Genomic DNA, 18032 nt, shown 5'->3' on the forward strand with positions numbered 1-18032 from the left:
ATCGATTTGCGGCGCTGACCAGGGCGCTTGACCAGGGTGTCATTGATCCCATGTATACAGGGTCCAGAGGTATGAATTTTTCCAACCACCAAGCAGACCTGTTGGCATTAGCCCAAGGATCACAGGATGCCAGCGGCTTGGACACATCTCCAGATGTGGAATCTCAGTAGGGCCAGCCCTACACCCACACTCATGCTAAGTTTAAGGCGCTGGTAGAAAGGGTAGTGGACACCCTAGGTCTGAAGTCCTCTTCAGTGCCTGTTCAGGGCTACAAATTGACAGACATCCTAGATGAAGGTCCTGTGACAGAATAACATGTCACTTAATCCGGTAATTGCAGGTTGCCCAGTCTCCTTGTGGCAACATCTCTGCTCCATTCCCCCCGTCAACCTTAACTTTCAGGGGAAGTATAGGCCGGCAAGAGGAGATCCATCTTTGCAGGCTTCTCACCCTTCTCTGGAAGGGCTTGTTGTGCAGTCAGCCACAATCACCACCAGGGCTGCAGCGTCCACTTCGAATCTGCTTCCCGACAGGTTGGACGCAATGGCCAAGAAGATCTTTACTTCTGGCAGCATGGTGTTAAAAGCCACCAATGTGGCCTGTGGATTTGCAAAATGGTCCTTTGTTTTATGGAAAGCCGTGGAGCAGGCGACGCAATACATTCCCAAAGGTGAAATGCGAGATGGGTTAACGTGACTGGTGGAAGACAGGAAGGAGGTAGTCAAGCATTCGTTCGAATATATTTATCAGATGAGGAATCTGCAGAAGAAAAGGAATCCATTGAAATATTCTTTAAAACACACACACACACTCTCTCTCTCGCTCTCTCTCTCTCTCTCTCTCTATGCGATAATTTTAGTCTGTTCCCTCTTCCTTCTGCATGGCTAATTTATATAAGGGGACTAACTTGTGTTCCAGCTTTCAGGTAAATGGGTCTAGCTAATGGTCTGTCTATAGACAATGGTGCAGAAGGGAAGGTTGAAACATTGGACTTGTAGGAGAGTGTGGTCTTTATAGGATGCTCTGAGTAGCTCCTACATAACTCAGGTGTTTCTTGCTTTGATCAGAGGTAAATTATGTTTTAATTCTTTATGACAGCACTAGTTGTTCTTGTGCATATCCAGGGGTGAGGGTACATCATTGGCATGGTGATGGAGTTCCCAGTGGTGGCCTGGCAGGGCTACTTGATCACCGAATTTAACAACTTGCTACTGCTACTATATGATCCTTTCCTTTATCACATAGATGAAGATAAAGATGGTTTGGATTGTAGCTGGAAAACTCTGTAGATGTTTTGCCAGATATGCATAGTGGTGTTGCATCCAGGGATAGGATTATCGATGCATGGGCAGCTGACTATTTTGTGTTGTTGTTGTTTTTTCTTAGTATGTGTGCTTAATGTCCAGACATAGGATGACAATTCTTGGCAGGAAGGGTAAATTATATGTGCAAACAGTCAAAGGGCATGGCTCAATTAAGCATAATGAGTTAGAATGTTCTAGGCATTAACAGGGTGGTGAAAAGGAGTTCAATACTTTCTTACATAAGCGGAAAATATGCAACATATCAATGCTACAGGAAACACATCTTCTGATAGCTGAGGAAATTAAATGACAGCATCAGTGGAAGGGGAAAATGTACGTCTCCTCCTCCTGTTGGGCTTTAGCAGAGTGATGATATGAGCATGGAATATCAACCCGATGAAGGTGGCAGACATTTTCCCTGATCTGGTGGTGAAATATTTTATGCATTAATGGGGAGTCTCTATGGGACTCGATTGCTTACATTGTGTATATATGCACTGAACGTGACTGATTCACAGTTCTTTATGGGCACTGACAGAATTGTCGAAAACTATTGGATCATGTGCTGTTGTAGATGGGAGACTTTAACTGTGTCTGTAATCAGTGTTGTGGGCCGAGGACAATCTATACTCTTCAGGAGGGGTGTGAGTTGGCATAGATGCAACACAAGGAACAATAATACGGTGACACCAAAATAAAATAATGCCCAAACAAGGTTCTGGAAAAATGAATCTTTAATTAAACTAACAAAAATGCACACAACTCATAAACACTACTGCCATACCCCTCTAAGGCACAACACACACAAAAGCAGACTTAAAAGTAAAGGGCACTCTGGGTTGTAAGAAGGGATTGCTCAAGCAAAGATTGCAGCAGTAAAACAACAAGTTCATGAAGATGTCTTTCAAAAGGTAGAGAAGGGGGCTTAAAAGTCACTAGGATCGTTTAAGCGGACCAGGGGAACAGGATCTCTTTAAAAAAAAGCATGCGACTGTCTTTGTTATGTTGTTATGTTATGTTAAAGGTTCTTATACCATGCACTGTCGCCACGTGCGTGGTTTCAGGGCACTCTGGTGGATCTGTAAAGCAAGAGGGACGGGGGTAAATTAGCAGAACTGAGCGGGAGAAAAGAGAAAGAGAGTTGTGATGTGCTGTTGGCAGCTCCAGTTCGGTTGACACAGGGCTATGCATGGTTTGTTTCATTGCTGTGGTCTAGAGGTATGCTTGTGTTTAGTTCGGAGTTTGAGAGGTGTATGCAGAAGGATTCTTTTTTTCAAATATTTTGTATTATTTTTGATCCTGCATTCCACAAAATAACACTGTACAATGTAAACTTCCCCTGCCCCCCGCCCCCCAGCAGAAGTGGTATCTGTCTCTTGCCTTTCTTTACATGTGTGTAGTGGGTCACAGTATTCCCATAATTTTAATCTTATGCAGAACCATTGTACCATTTAATCACTCTGCAAATATGTCAAGACTGGGCCCCATTCTTGGTCACCTTGGATTTTGTAGGTTACCCATTCCAGTGCCACAAAGTTACAAACTCTTTGTAACCAGTCCTGTATCTGTTGTTTTCATCTTTGTGCTAGTGCCAGCCATGCTGCTATCAGCAGGGTCGTTAGTCCTCTTTCCTGGGTTTTTGTGGGTGATTTCGATGCCGGTTCCCACATTGCGCGCAACCAGATTTCGTTCCCCATATGTTCCATTCCCTGGTGTACTTCTTGCATCTGTTTAACTTCCCCCAGAATGGTTGTATTATTGTACAATTCCTCCATATGTGTCGCCAGTCTCCCACCGCCTTACATCCCCTCCAACACTGGTACAATGTTTGGGGATACATTGCGTGGATTCTTTCTGCCGTATAGTGCCACTGCAAAAGCACATTGATCCACATCTCCCTTAGTTGTATAGAGTGAGTTAGTTTGGGGATGATTCCCCACAGATATTCCCACTGTTTTTTTATATGGTCTCTTCTAATGTTTTCCCCCATTTCCTCATATAGTTCCATTGAACCCACTCCTCTTGATCATTCAGCTATTTGTAAATATTGGATACTAAGCTTTTTGATCCAGTGCTTGTGGTTATAAATTGTTCAAAGGGCGCCAATTGTCTTGTGGCTGCCTCTTTTATTGTTGGGGTGCTTAGCCAATGTTTCAATTGGGTATAATTAAATCTGTCTCCCTCCGCCAGACCGATTTCCTGCATGCATTGCCCAAACTTTCTTAGGGACTGACCCTGATACATGTCCCCTATTTTCTGGCATCCTACTCTCTCCCACTTCCGAAATGCCTCTTTTTTCATTCCCGGTGGAAATTCTGGGTTTCCAAACATTGGACAAAATGGGGACGGTTTCACAGAGAAGGCTCCCCTTTCTGTCACCCTGTCCAAAGTCTTCACTGCTACCCACACTATCTTGCTGATCCTAGCATTACGGCGTCTCTTCTTTCTGTCAATCCACAGGAGGTGGGGGGGAGGGGGCGTTCCCGAGATTGCACAATCCTGTCTTGCCCAAATTTTATGTTGGTCTCCCCTTAGCATTCCCTCATTACCCATAATTGTGCCGCCTCGTAGTATCTAGAGAAATTCGGGAATGCCATGCCCCTTTGTTCCTCAGTGCCGTGAGTGGGGCTATATCTACCCTTGGAGGCTTTCTCTTCCATATGTATGAAAGGATGGTCCTTTCAGGGAGTGAAAAAAAGTCTTCAGTACTCTAATTGGTAGTGCCTGAAAGTAATATATTAATCTTGGTAGTGTCACCATCCATTCTCCCCCACCATGTTATTGTGAGTGGATTCCATTTAATCAGGTCTGTTTTATTTTTTTCAAGAAGCTGCAGATAATTTGCCCCATACATGGGCTCTATCTTTTTTGTAAGAATTATGCCCAGATACACTATGCCCTTTTCAGCTTATCTCAGCTGCATGCTCGATTCTAGTTTGTTGATTACCTCTGGATCCTCTGATAGATTTAGCATCTCAGATGTTTGCCTATTTATTTTTAGTCCTGCTATCTTCCCAAATTCATCTAGTTCTTTCATTAATACCGGTAGCGAGCCTTCCGGTTCGACAGGGCTACTAGCATATCATCTGCGAATGCTATCGTTTTATGAGCTTCTCCCGCCATTTCTATTCACGTCAACTGATCTAGTCCTCATATCCTAATTAATAAGGGTTCTAAGTAAATGGCATAGAGTAACAGGGATATTGGGCACCTTTTTTTGGTTCCTCGTCCTAATGCTACTTTGCCCGACACAATGCCGTTTAGGGTTATGCAAATTGATGGTGTCACATAGTTAGCCAGTACCATGTTGAGAAACTTTGTACCAAACCCCATATGTTCCAGTATGTTAAATAACATGGACCATTCAACCCTATCAAATGCTTCGTCTGCATCTAGAGACATCAGAATTGCTGGGTGATTCCCGTTTTTTCATGAGATGACTAATTCTACAAGCATTGTCGAACGCTTGTCTAGATGGTATGAAGTCTGATTGGTCCTGGCCAATTAATTTCGTCAGGAAATTAGTCAATCTTTTAGCAAATATTTTGGTATATAGTTTTGCATCTAAATCCATTAATGCTATTGGTCGGTATGATCGTGGCGTTGTTGGGTCTTTCCCTTGCTTGTGGAATACCATTCATTTTGCATTGTTCATAGAGGGGGTTATGGTTCCCTTGGTTTTGAATGTATTCAATATTTTTGTGAGAATTGTAGTCAGAATGTTACTGGGTATTTTTGTAGTAGCTGGCCGGGTATTATTCCGGGCCCGCAGCTTTATTTTTTGGTAGATCCTTTATGGCATTTTGTACCTCCTCTTCCCTTATGTCCTCATCTAATTCTGCCCATTTATCCTCTGTTATCTGCGGGATGGAGAGTCTTGCTAGGTATTCCTCTTGTCGTTCTTCCAAGGTATTATCTGAAACACAAAGCCTATGATAGAACTCCCCAAAGATTTCCCCCATGTGCTCATTTGTTGTTTTATCATGACCCTGCCTGTTTCCAAGATTTATATTTGTTTGGGTCCTCTTCTTTACCTTTAATTGTCTAGCCAAGTGTATGTTGGCTTTGTTGGCTTTTACATAGTGCCACTGTCTCAGGTATAATAGTGCTTTCTCCGCCCTCTTTGTTCTAAGTGCCTCTAGTTGTCCCTGAATATGTCTCAAAGCCTTTCTTAGTTTATAATTTGGGGATTTTGCCATTTCCTCCTGTATGTTTCCTAATTTCTCTTCCAGATCTTTTTCCCACTGTCCTCTCTGTTTCGCTCTCTCCGCTCTGAGTGCTGTGAGATGCCCCCCCTTAAATGCATCCCATATTATTTCCTGTGAGACTTCCTCCAAGTCATTTTCTCAGAAATATGCTCAATCTTTTCTTTTACTGTTTCGCTGATACTGGGTCATCTAGGAGGTCTGTGGGGAGTTTCCAGTTCCAAAGTCCCTCCTTCGTATTTCCCCACTCCAATCTCATCCCCAGTGGGGCGTGGTCTGCTAGGGAGATTGATCCCACTTCTATTTCCTTTATTTTCCCCAGTAGACCTGTTGATCTCGATATGTAATCTATCCTTGAGTTGTAGGAGTGTGCATAGGAGTAGTGTGCAAAATCCCTGTTCCTGTCCTCCGATTACCCACCAAACATCATAGAGAGCCAGTGTAGTCATCTTCCATTTTAACGCTTTGGATGGGGCTTGTGTCCCCTGTGATATGCTCCCACTCATGTCTTGCACTTGGACCCACGCTTTGTTGAATTTGACTGCTGAGATGATGTCTCTCTTAGCAAAGTTTTGACAGGACTTCCCTTATGTACCCATTTTGCCCCGTATTTGGCGCATATATTGACGCTAGTGTGATCGTTTGGCCTCCCATAACAGCATTCAGAAATATGTAACTTCCCTCCGTGTCCGATACAGAGTCCTTTACTTGTGTTCCCAGCCTATGATGTAGTGCAATCAGCACCCCCACCTTTTTTTCCCCTGCATTCACTTGGTATATTTGAGTATATCCCCATATTTTATGTTTCCATTTGTCTGCTTTTTTTATGTGCGTTTCTTGGAACATCAATATGTCTGATTTTAAACCCTGTAAAATATGTTTTACCTTTTTTCCTTTTGACTGGGGTGTTGAGCCCCCTCACATTGTACGTTAATACTTTAAGGTCCTTCATCAGGATCTTCCTCACCTCCCTCCTCCTGTCTACCCTTCCATGACTTTTGCATTCCCCACTTCTGGTCCCCTCAATTCCCTCCCCTTCCCTCTCCCCGTTTCCCAACTTGTCAACATCCACTCCCAACTTAACCCCCTCCCCCTTTCCCTGAGGAGGGTCCAGGTTGCTATGAATGCTAGGATGGTGTGTCAGTTTCGCCTGGCCCTCATGCCTTACAAGAGAGATCATCGAGGGGGTTGCTAAACACCACTAACAATTCCAAGGTGCATCCCTTCTTCCCCTTCCCCATCGGCCGCACTTTCATGTTACCTGTCTTTGTTTTAGCCATTCTTCCTGGGTGTATTTTTGTATGTCCACAACTCCTCCTGTTCTTGTAACCTTTCATCTGGTGTGCTGGATTTTCAACTGTCCTCTTCCACTCTCATCTATGTCCACCTTGTGCCTTTCCTTGTTACTGTTTTCCATTCCCACCGTTTCCTGCGGATTACCTTGCCACTTCTTTGCTCCTCTATGTTCCCGCTGTCTTCTCTTTGCATGTTTAAAATCTGTTCTCCTTCCTCGCACGTTGTAATCCTGTGGGTTTGCCCCTCCCATGTAAATAGTAAGCCAAAGGGAAATGTCTACTTGTATCTTGTCTGCTTCGCCATCAGAAATTTCACCACTGGCACCATCAGTCTCCTTTTTTGGAGTGTAGTCTGTGCTAGGTCTTGGTATAGGTGTACCTCCGTTTATTCGCACCTGCCCCATCTCTCTTGCTTTCCTAAGGATCTGTTCCTTCTGGCCATAATGTGACATTGCTACTGGGACATCTCTTGGGCAAGTCCCTGGTTCTCCTGTCATTTTTGGTCCAACTCAATGTATTCCATCCACTTGGACCATTTCTTCCTTTCCATTTCCAATTTTTCTGCTGAATGTTGTTGGGTTGTGCTTTTTAAGTCTGTGTCCTCCACTGTCTCGGAGAGGTTTTTTGTCCAAATTTTCAAACACCTTGATTTTCCAAGTCCTCACTTTGGATTTCAAGGTTATGTGTTTGGCATGCTAAGTAATCTATTGTTTCGTCAGTTTTGTGTGTATCTTTCTCAATGTTCTGTACTGCTTTTTCCAGTGTGTCTGGCCTTTCTTCCAGCTTGGCCACATCTAATCTGAGTTCTTGTAATGATTGTCTCATTTTATCTTTCAGAGACTCAAATTGTGTTTGAAAGGATGACATAAACAAATTCTTTGAACCAAGCCTGCATGTCTTCTTTACTTGCCTTTGTACCTTCTTCTCTTTAAGTCAGTGTGGGTTGGCTTTGGGTGGTTTCTCCTCTTCTGGTGTATGCTATATTACCTGGGCCCCACAGCTGTTTGATGCTTGGCTCTTGTTTTGGTTGGGGGCTTTGTTGAGATGTTGATGCAGCTTTTGCCCTTGTTTTGGACAAGTGGGTGTTGTGCAGGGATCTTCCAATGAGCCCTTCCTTTATATGGCGTGTTTCCCTTCTGCTTGCGTGATTGGGAGTGCGTTCTGATGTATCCCCTTTTTGTGCCTCTTCTCACGACTTGCTTTCACCTCTGTGGCCGCCGGGGCGTATTCTTGGGCTTCCTCCACTAACCGATTATTGTACTTCCTTCCCTCATGGAGATGATTTCTCCACTTTTCTTCCAGCTTTCTTGCGGTGCCTGCTTCCTGGAAACTGGGTTATTCGTTGGATGAGGCGACCGTGCTTCATATCGTATGGGCTCTTCCTCCCTCCTTCTCGGCCATCGCGGATGTTCACTACACCTCTGGAGTTCTCCCGCTTCCCCTCCGTGGTTTCACCTCGCTTCCTGTTGCGCCCGCTCTCCCACTGTGCGAGCTTTGTCTCCGGCGTTGCTTGCTTCCTCACTTGATTGCCTTTGCTGCCCATGAAATCGCATTGCCCTGTGCTCCTTTGGGTCAGGGTTTTTCCCTGATCACAGCGCCACCACTTATTTTATTTCCCACGGTGCGGGTCTTCAGTGCCGGTCTTCCTCTGTTTCCCACTGTCAGTGAGGGGGAGTTGTTTAAGTAAATACTGTGCCACGTATATTGTTTGTCAATCTTATATTGCGGCCCGGTGAGGAGAGACGCTCGTCACACATGTCCTCCTCCTGCTGGCCGCCATCTAGGAATCAGGATTCGTTTTTTACTAGGGTTGGTTAGTGGCGGTACCCTACACTACAACGTCTATTTTGATTGACTGTTGCCCGTATCCCTTCCCCTGTCGTATATTCTGGTGTGCTATGCTTACCCCACCTATGTTGTGTGCAGAAGAGTGGATCCTCAATGGGTTACATCTTCCCCTTCAGTATATTTTGGTGTCCTGCAATTACCACCCCCAAAGGTTTCTCAAGGTTGGGATGTGCTCTCGTGCCCTGTCGTCCATCAGTTCTGAGATCGGGATGCCCCTCTTTCCCCTATTTATCTAAGGCTCTCTGTGGTCCAATTAAGTCGGAGACCCATCTCTCTGCCCGTTTCTCATTTGACCCTCTATAGGGGGGGCACACCTAGGTCTCCTTCCCAAACAGACTGCTCTCTTCTTACTTCCACTCCACTCCGGTCCGGCTTAGTACTGTGTCCTTCTAAGTTGTGTGTTCATTTCATGGTGCGTCAGTGTTGTTCACTTGTTTTCGTCCCGATCGGAGTTGAAGATGCAGGTTTTTAGAAGTTTTCTGAATTTTAGGTGATCCTCCATAGTTGGTATTTCTCTGGGGAGGGAGTTCCAAAGTTTTATGGCTAAGCAGGAGAATGCTGATCCACCACGCTTTTTTCTCATGTATGGTTTAGGTTCTAAGAGGATGTTGTCACTGGATCTGAGTGTTCTAGTCGGCTGGTAGATGATGATTTTCTTTTGTATGAATTCAGCTCCTAGGCCGTAAATTGCCCTGTGTGTTATGCACATAGTTTTAAAGGTGATTCCTTTTTTGACTGGGAGCTAATGTAGCATCCTTAGCGCCGGAGTGATGTGGTCCCTTTGTGAGGGGTTGAAGAGAAGTCTGGCAGCTGTGTTCTGCATACGTTGCAGTTTATTCCGTAAATAGTCCGGCATTCCGAGGTATAAGCTGTTGGCGTAGTCTATCCTGGATATGATGAGGGAGATGATGCCCAGGGTTTTGTGCATGAATGAGAGGAATGGTAGAATCTTTTTGATTGTGTGTAGCTGGAAGAAGCATTTCTTAATTATCGTGTTTACTTGCGGTTCTAGGGTTAGCTCGTTGTCCATTAGGATTCCAAGGTTGTTGACAACTTCGGATGGTGTGGGTGCTGTTCCCAGTTCTGTGGGCCATGGGATGCACTGGTTGCCCCTTTGGCTGTTGGATGTAATCATGGTTTCCGTCTTGTCCGGGTTGAGTTTGAGGTTGTTAGTGTTCATCTGTTGATAGAGTTCTTTGAGACAGTCTATTAGTGATGTGTTCTCCTGTTGTTCATTGCCGATTTTGCAGATGATTTGGGTATCATCTTCGTAGTTTTAGCAGGTGAAGCCATGTCTTTTGATGAGGCTGATTAGAGGCGCCATATAGATGTTGAAGAGGAGCGGGGATAACGAGGATCCTTGTAGTAGTCCACAGGTGGTGTCTTGCGGTGTAGATTTGAATGGTTTTATCCATATTGTTTCTGTTCTTTCAGGCAAGAAAGATTTAATCCAAAGCAGCGATGTGTTGGTGATCCCTATTTCTTCCATTCTCTTGATGAGGAGTTTATGGTTGACTGTGTCGAATGTTGCAAAGAAGTGTGAGAAACCCAAAGGTGTCTCACTATCCCCGGGGTTCTGTCGTCCAGGTGGCCAGGACACGGCCATTGCTATTGGATCTAGTTTCTGGGGGTGGACCAGTGGGGGAGGATCACCTGGGCGAGTGGTCTTCGGGGAGTGGAAGTGGGACACCAAGGGTTTTGACGCGATATCCCCTTCCTTGTAACACCTTTTCCCCATCCTACCCTGTAGGATATTCAGACACTCTTCCCTCCGCCCTTTTCTGACAGGAATACTTTCTTCCACCGTAACAGACAACAGACTAACACCAGAGGCGTTTATCTGACATGTCCCAACACATGGGTCACGCAGAGTCAGGCAATTGACAATCACCACGCACCTGACAGCCCTTTACTTTCCCCACGGGGATGAAAGGCGGAGCACGAGAGCACACTACGAGCAAGGCCGAATGCACATGGAGACGGCTAAATCCAACCGGCAGTTCAAGCACAGGAGAAAGGCGGCGAGACCTGGAAGGACGATGAAGGGGTTACTGCATTTTCAGACCTGCACACCCTCCGAAAGAAAAATCATAAGACCGGGAGTTACAGCTGGTGTGCAGAGCAGCAGATATCAATAGTGCACAGGGGCCTCCCGAATTGATAGCGTAAGCGGGAAGCTGAGCTGGCTACAATGGCACTATCCTTGACTCCAGAGATCAGAGAAGCCGACGGGTTCAGCACAGCCGGTGAGTTGGAGGAAGCTGATAGCAGACCGAACTGTGTTGAGCCCAAGGTTGCAAGTAGCAACATTTTGAATGCAAGGAATGTTTAAGCGGAAGAACTTGTGTATGTGTCTGAACTGGGGAATAAGGCAAGTGCGAACCAGACGGAGGGATGCCGAAAGAAAGCTGGGAGAAGCAAAACCCTGCTTTCTGATGACAATGACCAAGACATGAACAATGTTAAAAATATATGAACTGTGTTGAATAAAATCCATAGTGAATCCGAAGAGAGGCCCAAGTACAGAGAATTGAGATAAAACAGAGTGGCTGTGAACTGTGTTTGTCTTTACTGTTGCCACCATGAGTTCCTTACAGAGGTCAATAAGTATCAGTGCCAAATGTGTGTTGGAGTCTGCATTTGTTTTTAGGTTGTCCCATTTAGAGAGAAGTGCTCTCTCCGTCCCTCTCATAGGTCTGAAGCCAACTTGTGCCTGGTCCAGTAGTTGGTTGCTTTCTATGTGTTCCACTGTTTGTTCGTAGACATAGGTCTCTAGTAGTTTTGCTGGATAGGGAATGTTTGAGATCGGTCTGTTGTTTGAGAGATCTTCCACATCGACTGTTGTGTCCTTGTGGAGTGGTTTGATGTAGGCGGATTTGAATGCCTGCTGTACTTTCCCTGTTGAGAGGGAAATGTTAAATAAGTTTAGGTAGCATTCCCATGGTGTCCCCTGTGCAAGGATTGATTTATAGATGTCTGGTGGGAAGGGTTCCATTGGGGAGCCTCCCTTGTTGCTTTTTTTCACCAGCTTGAGGAGTTTTTCTCTTGGAATTTTTCAAATCGGTACAGCCTTTTCTGTGGTTCCGGGATAGGTAGGGGAGGGTGCATGATCTGGTTGATTGGTTTACTTTGCATGATCCGGTATATGTTGGCGACATTATACTAAAGTGATTTGCGAGATCATTGCATAGTTTTTGTGAAGGCGCCAGTGTGTTATTGCATCCAGAGGGATTTCCTATCTCGTTTATGATGTTGAATAGTCCTTGCTGAGTGTTGGTGGCTTTTGTAATCCGGTCGTCATAGTATTTCTTTTTCGCTTTAAGGTTTTCCTTTTTGCATGCTCAGGTTTGCTTTTTAAAAATTATTCTTGTTCTAATATCCGGTTTGTTGTTTTAATTGTGTTGAGATAGGGCGTGAACCATCTTCCCACTGCTTTCTTTCGTGATGGGATGATGGATTGTTCGGGGGCGATGCTGTCAATTGTTTCGGTGATCCACTTCTGGATTAGATCAGCTTTTTCAATCTAGGTCAGTTGCTTCCAAGGTTAGCGATCAATGGTTTTGAGAATTCGATTTGTTCTACCATGATGCTTTTTTTGACAGTATTCCAATTTCCTTTCCTGATCCTGGGATACTTTTGGGGTTGGTTGGATGTCTTTTTTTATTGGGTTTTCAAATATACATAATATAAATCAAATTAAACAAAACAAATCCCCCTCCCCTTCTTCCCAAACCCCCCTATGCTCCCTCTCCCCCGCATCCCTTATCCCCCAACCCTCCTATGTACACAGAATAGCAAGATTATCACTAAATTCAAAGTATATTCAATACGTGGAAGTTCTGCGGACAGTGTTGTTCCATAAAGTCCCCATGAAGGAAGTTCAAAATCGTTGCCTAGTCCATGAAAATGTAGCCTGCTCCCCTTGAATGGTATAGGTGACCCACTCCAAAGATACGAAATTCCATAGTTTATGATACCAGTCTTTTATGTGTGGAGGGTCCATAGATTTCCATTTCTGAGCTAATACCAATTAAGCCACCAGTTGAAGAATATAAAATGCCTTCCTCTTATATTTCGGCCACAGTTCGTTATCTTGTTGTGCCGGGACCAGAAGACTTTCCCTTAGAGATCTCTCTGTCTTGAAAGCAAACATTACCCTCATATTCTCCTGCACTTCCTCCCAGAATTGAGACATGCCCACCATATATGTAACCAATTTCCTCTACCCCGCCACAATCCCTCCAACAAGAGACCAAAGTTGATGTAGTAATTTTATGTAACCGTTCAGGGTTATAGTGCCATTGATACATTAATTTGAACCAAAATTCCCTGATCTGTATGGATCTTTTCATTCTCTTCTCTGAATATCTGACCATAAACGGGACCATGATTCCTCTATGATTCCTCTGTAGGCATGAACCCCAGGGTCTTTGCCCAGGCCAGTTGAAATGTAAGAACACTTGGAGGAGGTTCATGTTACGCTCACCTGGTATCCACAGGGACGCCACCGAGCCGGGTTACTTGCTGGTATGCTTCTCAGCTTTGCCCTGATTTGGTCTGTGGGGAAGGTTCTGCCTTGTGGTAGAATTAGGCGTGCTCTCCGTCCTGCCTTCTTTGCAGGGGCGCGTTGTCTTTCATGGGCGAGCGCGGTCCAGTTACTTCACTGACGCCGGCCCGTTTGATATTGTTCAGGTAGGTCTTATTGCTGTTCTTTAGTTTTGTTGCTATCCTGCTTGCCTTTCTTTGTTTAAAATGTCTCTTTTTTCTCCCTTAGGTATGCAGAGCTTCAGCGCGGCGAACTGGCTTGGTTGAGCCCCGCTGGTAAATGATGGCGCATTAAGAGCGCTATGATGCAGTAAATAAGCGCTATGCAGAGCGCTACAAAGTCTTGCCTTTGTTAACCTGTGTTTTCCTTCCTTGTAGGTCGCGGTGTTCTTAGACGCAAGTGGAATGTCCAGAGTGGTGCCAGCCGAGGGGTGACCCGCCAGGTAAGCCTTTTGAGCAGTTCGTAATTTGTAAATGTCTCTACTGCTTTCTTTAATGTTGCCTCTATCTTCCTCTTTCAGGTTGTTCTGTCCGGGAGGCGTGCAGATTCGAGGAAGCTGTTCTCAGTAGCTGCAAGTGTTTAAAGATGAAGACTGCAGGTAAGATGCTGCTGTTAATGATGTTCTTTTTGTCTCCTTGCAGGTTCTGCTTCTCCGAGGTTCGAGGGAATAGCTGGACACGGTGAGCATCACGTTGCAAGCAGCAAAGTAACGCAAAGTGTGTTGTCTTGCTCGGTGTGGTTTAAATAGCCCCAACAAAATAGTCCAGGTAAAGTAGTCCCTAGGCTACCACACCCAAAACACTACACTGCATAGCTTAGTTCTTAGGAACCAAGCTATGTGGATGCCTCCATGTTGGCTGACAATACAATAAAGTAGTTCCCAAGCACATTGTTTTTCATGGTGTATGAGCCTGGCGCCATAGGCGCCAGGACTGGCCCCATGAGGGCTTTTGAAGAGGATGCCAGGCTCTAGAGGCGCGAGTCCTCACTCCACCTGGCCAATGGGTTTGCCAGAGGGGGTTTTGGGCGAGGGTCATGACAGTTCATCAGTTAAGAGCTTATATAATCTGGAATTTAAATGTTTATCTCCAGAGCTATAAGTTATAAATTGCTCAAATGGTGTAAGTGATGTTGAAGCCGCTGACTTGTTGGGTGGGGCCATCAGCCAATGGCAAACTTGAAAGTAATGGAAGCAGTGACTCTCCTGAAGGGCCAGCTCCTCTTTACATAAAACAAAAGACTTAGGGCCTCATTAAAGTTTGCCGGTCCGGTAACAACGGTGCCGGTAAGCTACCAGCATTGTTCTTACCGGACCGGCAAACTACGAGTTCTGCTCGCGGGTGCCTTTCCGCATGCCAGGTCTGACCTGGCGGGCGGACCGGCACCTGCAAGCAGACCTCGACGGATGCACCGGCACCATTCATGAATGGTGCCGGTGCATCCAGCCTCCCCATTCCCGTTGAGTCCAACGGGACTCAATGGGAATGGGGAGTAATAATTACCGACACCCGGCAATGGCGATTTACCGGGTCCGCCGGGGCTGGAATGTCCCGGTAAGTCCCCATTGCCGGGTGCCAGTAAATTCACGACTCGGGTCTTTACTGGCACGGCTACTGCCTGACTCATAATGGGTCCTTAATCTCTTGGCCCAGAAACATGCTACAAAACTTGATACATCCCTCCCTTTTCCATTTAGGGAAGGAGCTAGCAGATACTCCTCAGGTGAACTGTGGTTCGCGAACAAAGTGATGAAAGGGGAAGGGAAATGAAGTAAAGCCATGTTGGCGGATAGCCTGGTTCCATGTGTCCTCCACCACCCCAGTAATCACACAATGAAGTATATTGTATATTTCGAGGTCTATCTGATCTAGGTAGCCATGATTTCTCTACCATTCCAGGACCCCCTATTGCCCTTTCTACCTGTTTACACATTTAATTTGTGTCTTCTCTAAACCATTCCTTTATAACTCACAGCTGTGCCGCTCTATAAAAGTCTCTAAAATTAGAGAGGCCCACTCCTCCTCTCTTTGGGGGAAGCATTCATGTTTTCAATGTAGTACGGGTGATTTATTTTTTCATATAAACTTTGATATTATTTTATGCAGCGTACGGAAAAAGGAAGCCGAGATTCGGATTGGGAGAGCATGAAACAAGTACAACACCTTCGGTAAGATCACTATTTTAATTGCATTAATCTGTCAAAGTCATTAAACCATTGAGGGGCTCCAGGACTGGCCAAGCTTCTGAATTCCGACTAATAGGTGGCGGAAGTTGGCAGAATATAATTCCCCAAGTGAACGTGTAGTGTTTGCTGCCAACACCTGAATGCCTTTTGGTGTCTAACAAAGTTGTATCTCTTTCATTGCTTTAGATAGTTTGCCATGTTTAAGCCCCAGATTCAAATGTTGTACTTTGTAATGTTGATTTTAAGACCGGCCACTCTGTTTGTTTATTCACTTTTTATGCGCACCAAACCCGTAGGTAATAGGGCGCAGCAATAAGAAAATGCAAAGCTTACAGGGTTACACAAATATACAGGTAACAATATATTTACACTAACTCACAAAAGTTGAATAAATTACACATAGTCTTATAAACAGTGACACAAAGTTCAAATAGGAATATTGGGCGAGTAGGAATATACTGCGCCAGATGCGGAAGTAGCCTAGAGGATAGGAGACTAGGGGTCAGTAGAGATGAGATGTTTGATGGCATTTTTTCTGAAGTGTAAGTAGGGTTGGTCTGCTCTCAGGTACTGTGGCAGTAGGTTCCACAGTTTAGCAGCATTCACTGGGAAACTATTACCACCAATCGTGGTGAGCATGTATTTAGGTACTACCAGGCAATTGGCATTGCCAGCTCTAGTCGGTCTGAGAGAGATTCTTCTATGAAGTTTATCTGTAAGGTAACTGGGGGCAGCGTTATTTAAGGCTTTGTGGGTCAGTGATATCGTTTTAGCTGTATTTTGTTATCAGTAGAAAGCCAATTATGTTGCCGTCTGATGGAGGAGATATGAGGTCTTTTGTTTATGCCAAGTGCTGCTCTCAAGGCATTATTTTGTAATGTTTGTAGCCTGAGGATGGTGATTTTATTAGCACCACTGTATAAAGTATTAATGATTTGGCCAGGATCATGCAGCTGTCGTTGGAGAGGAATGGCTTGCCAGCTCTTATCAGCTTGCAAGTGGAGGCCGTGGTGGAGGCCAGGGTTTTTATCTGTTTATCAAAGGACATGGTGGAATCAAGGTAGAAACCAAGGGTTTTTACTTCCTTGGAGACTTTGATGATATTCCCATCGATATTGAATGAGGAAAATTCCTGGCCTAGTTTTTTAATGTTGGCATGTGTGCCCATGATTATCAACTCGGTCTTATCATCATTCAGGCAGAGGCCATGACTGGCCATCCATGCCTGGATGATAAGATATACCCTGTTCGCCAACTCTGTGTCCTTACTATGATCCCCAGAAAGTGGGAGGAGAATCTGTGTATCATCTGCATAGTTGGTGTAGGTGATACCCAGATGGTCCAGATCATCAAACAAGGGCTTGGTGAAGATATTGTATAGAGTTGGCAAGACAAAAGAGCCTTGGGGAACACCGCACAGGATGGGAGTAGGGTCTACAGTATGGTTCTCTCGCTCACAAATGACTCAATCCATCTGATAGCCTCAGAGGAGAAGTGGGCGGCAGAGTCCAGGTGTCTGCAGAGGACCTTATGATCCACAAGATCAAATGCAGCTGAGAGATCAAGTAGGAGCAGAAGTGCTGTCTTCCCTTTGTCTCTCAGCTCGTCAATTTGGGATTTTAAATCAATTAAGGCAGTTTCCGTCCCGTGTAGTGGGCGGAAGCCAGATTGTCTATCTCCTAGGAGTTTATGCACTTTTAAGTGTTTTTGAATCTGGATATAAGCAGCTTTATCCAGGATTTTAAGTAAGAATGGTACCGTGGTAATAGGACAGTAGTTGGTGGGGATGAGAGGATCTAATGTCTGTTTCTTGAGGAGTGGGAACACCCAAGAATGTTTTAGCTTGGCAGGGATGGTGCCTGAGGCAAAGGATGCATTAATCAATTTGGAGATGAAAGGAGATAAGTCTCTGGCAGCATCTTTTATTAGTTGAGCTGGGCAGATGTCGCCTTTGCAATTGGAGGGTTTAAGTGAAAGGATGATTTTTCTACTTCCAAGGTAGACATTTTAGTGAAGTGAAATATATTGTTGTGTGCCGTAGGTGGATCACTGGTCGGAGGGATATTGGGCGAGTGTTGTAGCTTCAGTGTTTCTTTTTTATGCTGTATTTTGTTTTGGAGCATATTAATTTTATTTGCTAGTCCCTGTTGGATATCTGCGCACCAGGACTTATTTTTAGTACAAATATCAGGTATGGCTATTTGTGACTCTGGTTCTTTTAGTATGGAAAAGAGTTCCTTCATGCTAGAGTTGGAATTGGCTATGCGTTCGTCATAAGAATTACGTTTTGCCAAGCAAACTTCATTCTTATAATGCGAAGAGAGAGAGGTGAGTTTATCTTTATTGTCATTGGAAGGGCACAGTCTCCAATTGGTTTCACTTTTTCTTTTCAAGAGGCGTAGGTCTCTAAATTGTGGCATAAACCATTTATTTAAATGGGTTTTGGGTTTGCTTGATCTAAGTTTAAGAGGGTCAATTTTGTCCAATGTAGTGAGCATATTATTGTTGAATTCGTGGACTAGAATACTGGGATCAAGATTTGCTGGCAGTGCATTTAGATTGGGTAGGATGGCAGGGATTACTTTATCTACTGTGATGCTCTTTTTGTTTCTGGCTAAACATGGTGGCGCTAGTAGAGGGGTCGTAGGA

At 44.8% G+C, this 18032-nt stretch overlaps 1 protein-coding gene and 1 long non-coding RNA gene across 2 annotated transcripts in view; one reads left to right on the plus strand and one right to left on the minus strand.

Moving 5' to 3' along the window:
- Window positions 1-18032, plus strand: part of LOC138488131 (uncharacterized) — a 225363-nt gene that overhangs the window by 128450 nt on the left and 78881 nt on the right. The window contains exon 2 of the long non-coding RNA XR_011274591.1: window positions 15304-15365. This is a non-coding gene — a long non-coding RNA (uncharacterized lncRNA). The remainder of the gene's footprint in view (window positions 1-15303; window positions 15366-18032) is intronic.
- The window catches only part of LOC138488129 (complement factor B-like), a 1604240-nt gene that overhangs the window by 1781 nt on the left and 1584427 nt on the right, over window positions 1-18032 (minus strand). The window lies entirely within an intron of this gene.

The sequence above is a fragment of the Ambystoma mexicanum genome, chromosome 9, assembly GCF_040938575.1.
Source record: "Ambystoma mexicanum isolate Mex_15411 chromosome 9, UKY_AmexF1_1, whole genome shotgun sequence".
Classification (NCBI taxonomy): Eukaryota; Metazoa; Chordata; class Amphibia; order Caudata; family Ambystomatidae; genus Ambystoma; species Ambystoma mexicanum.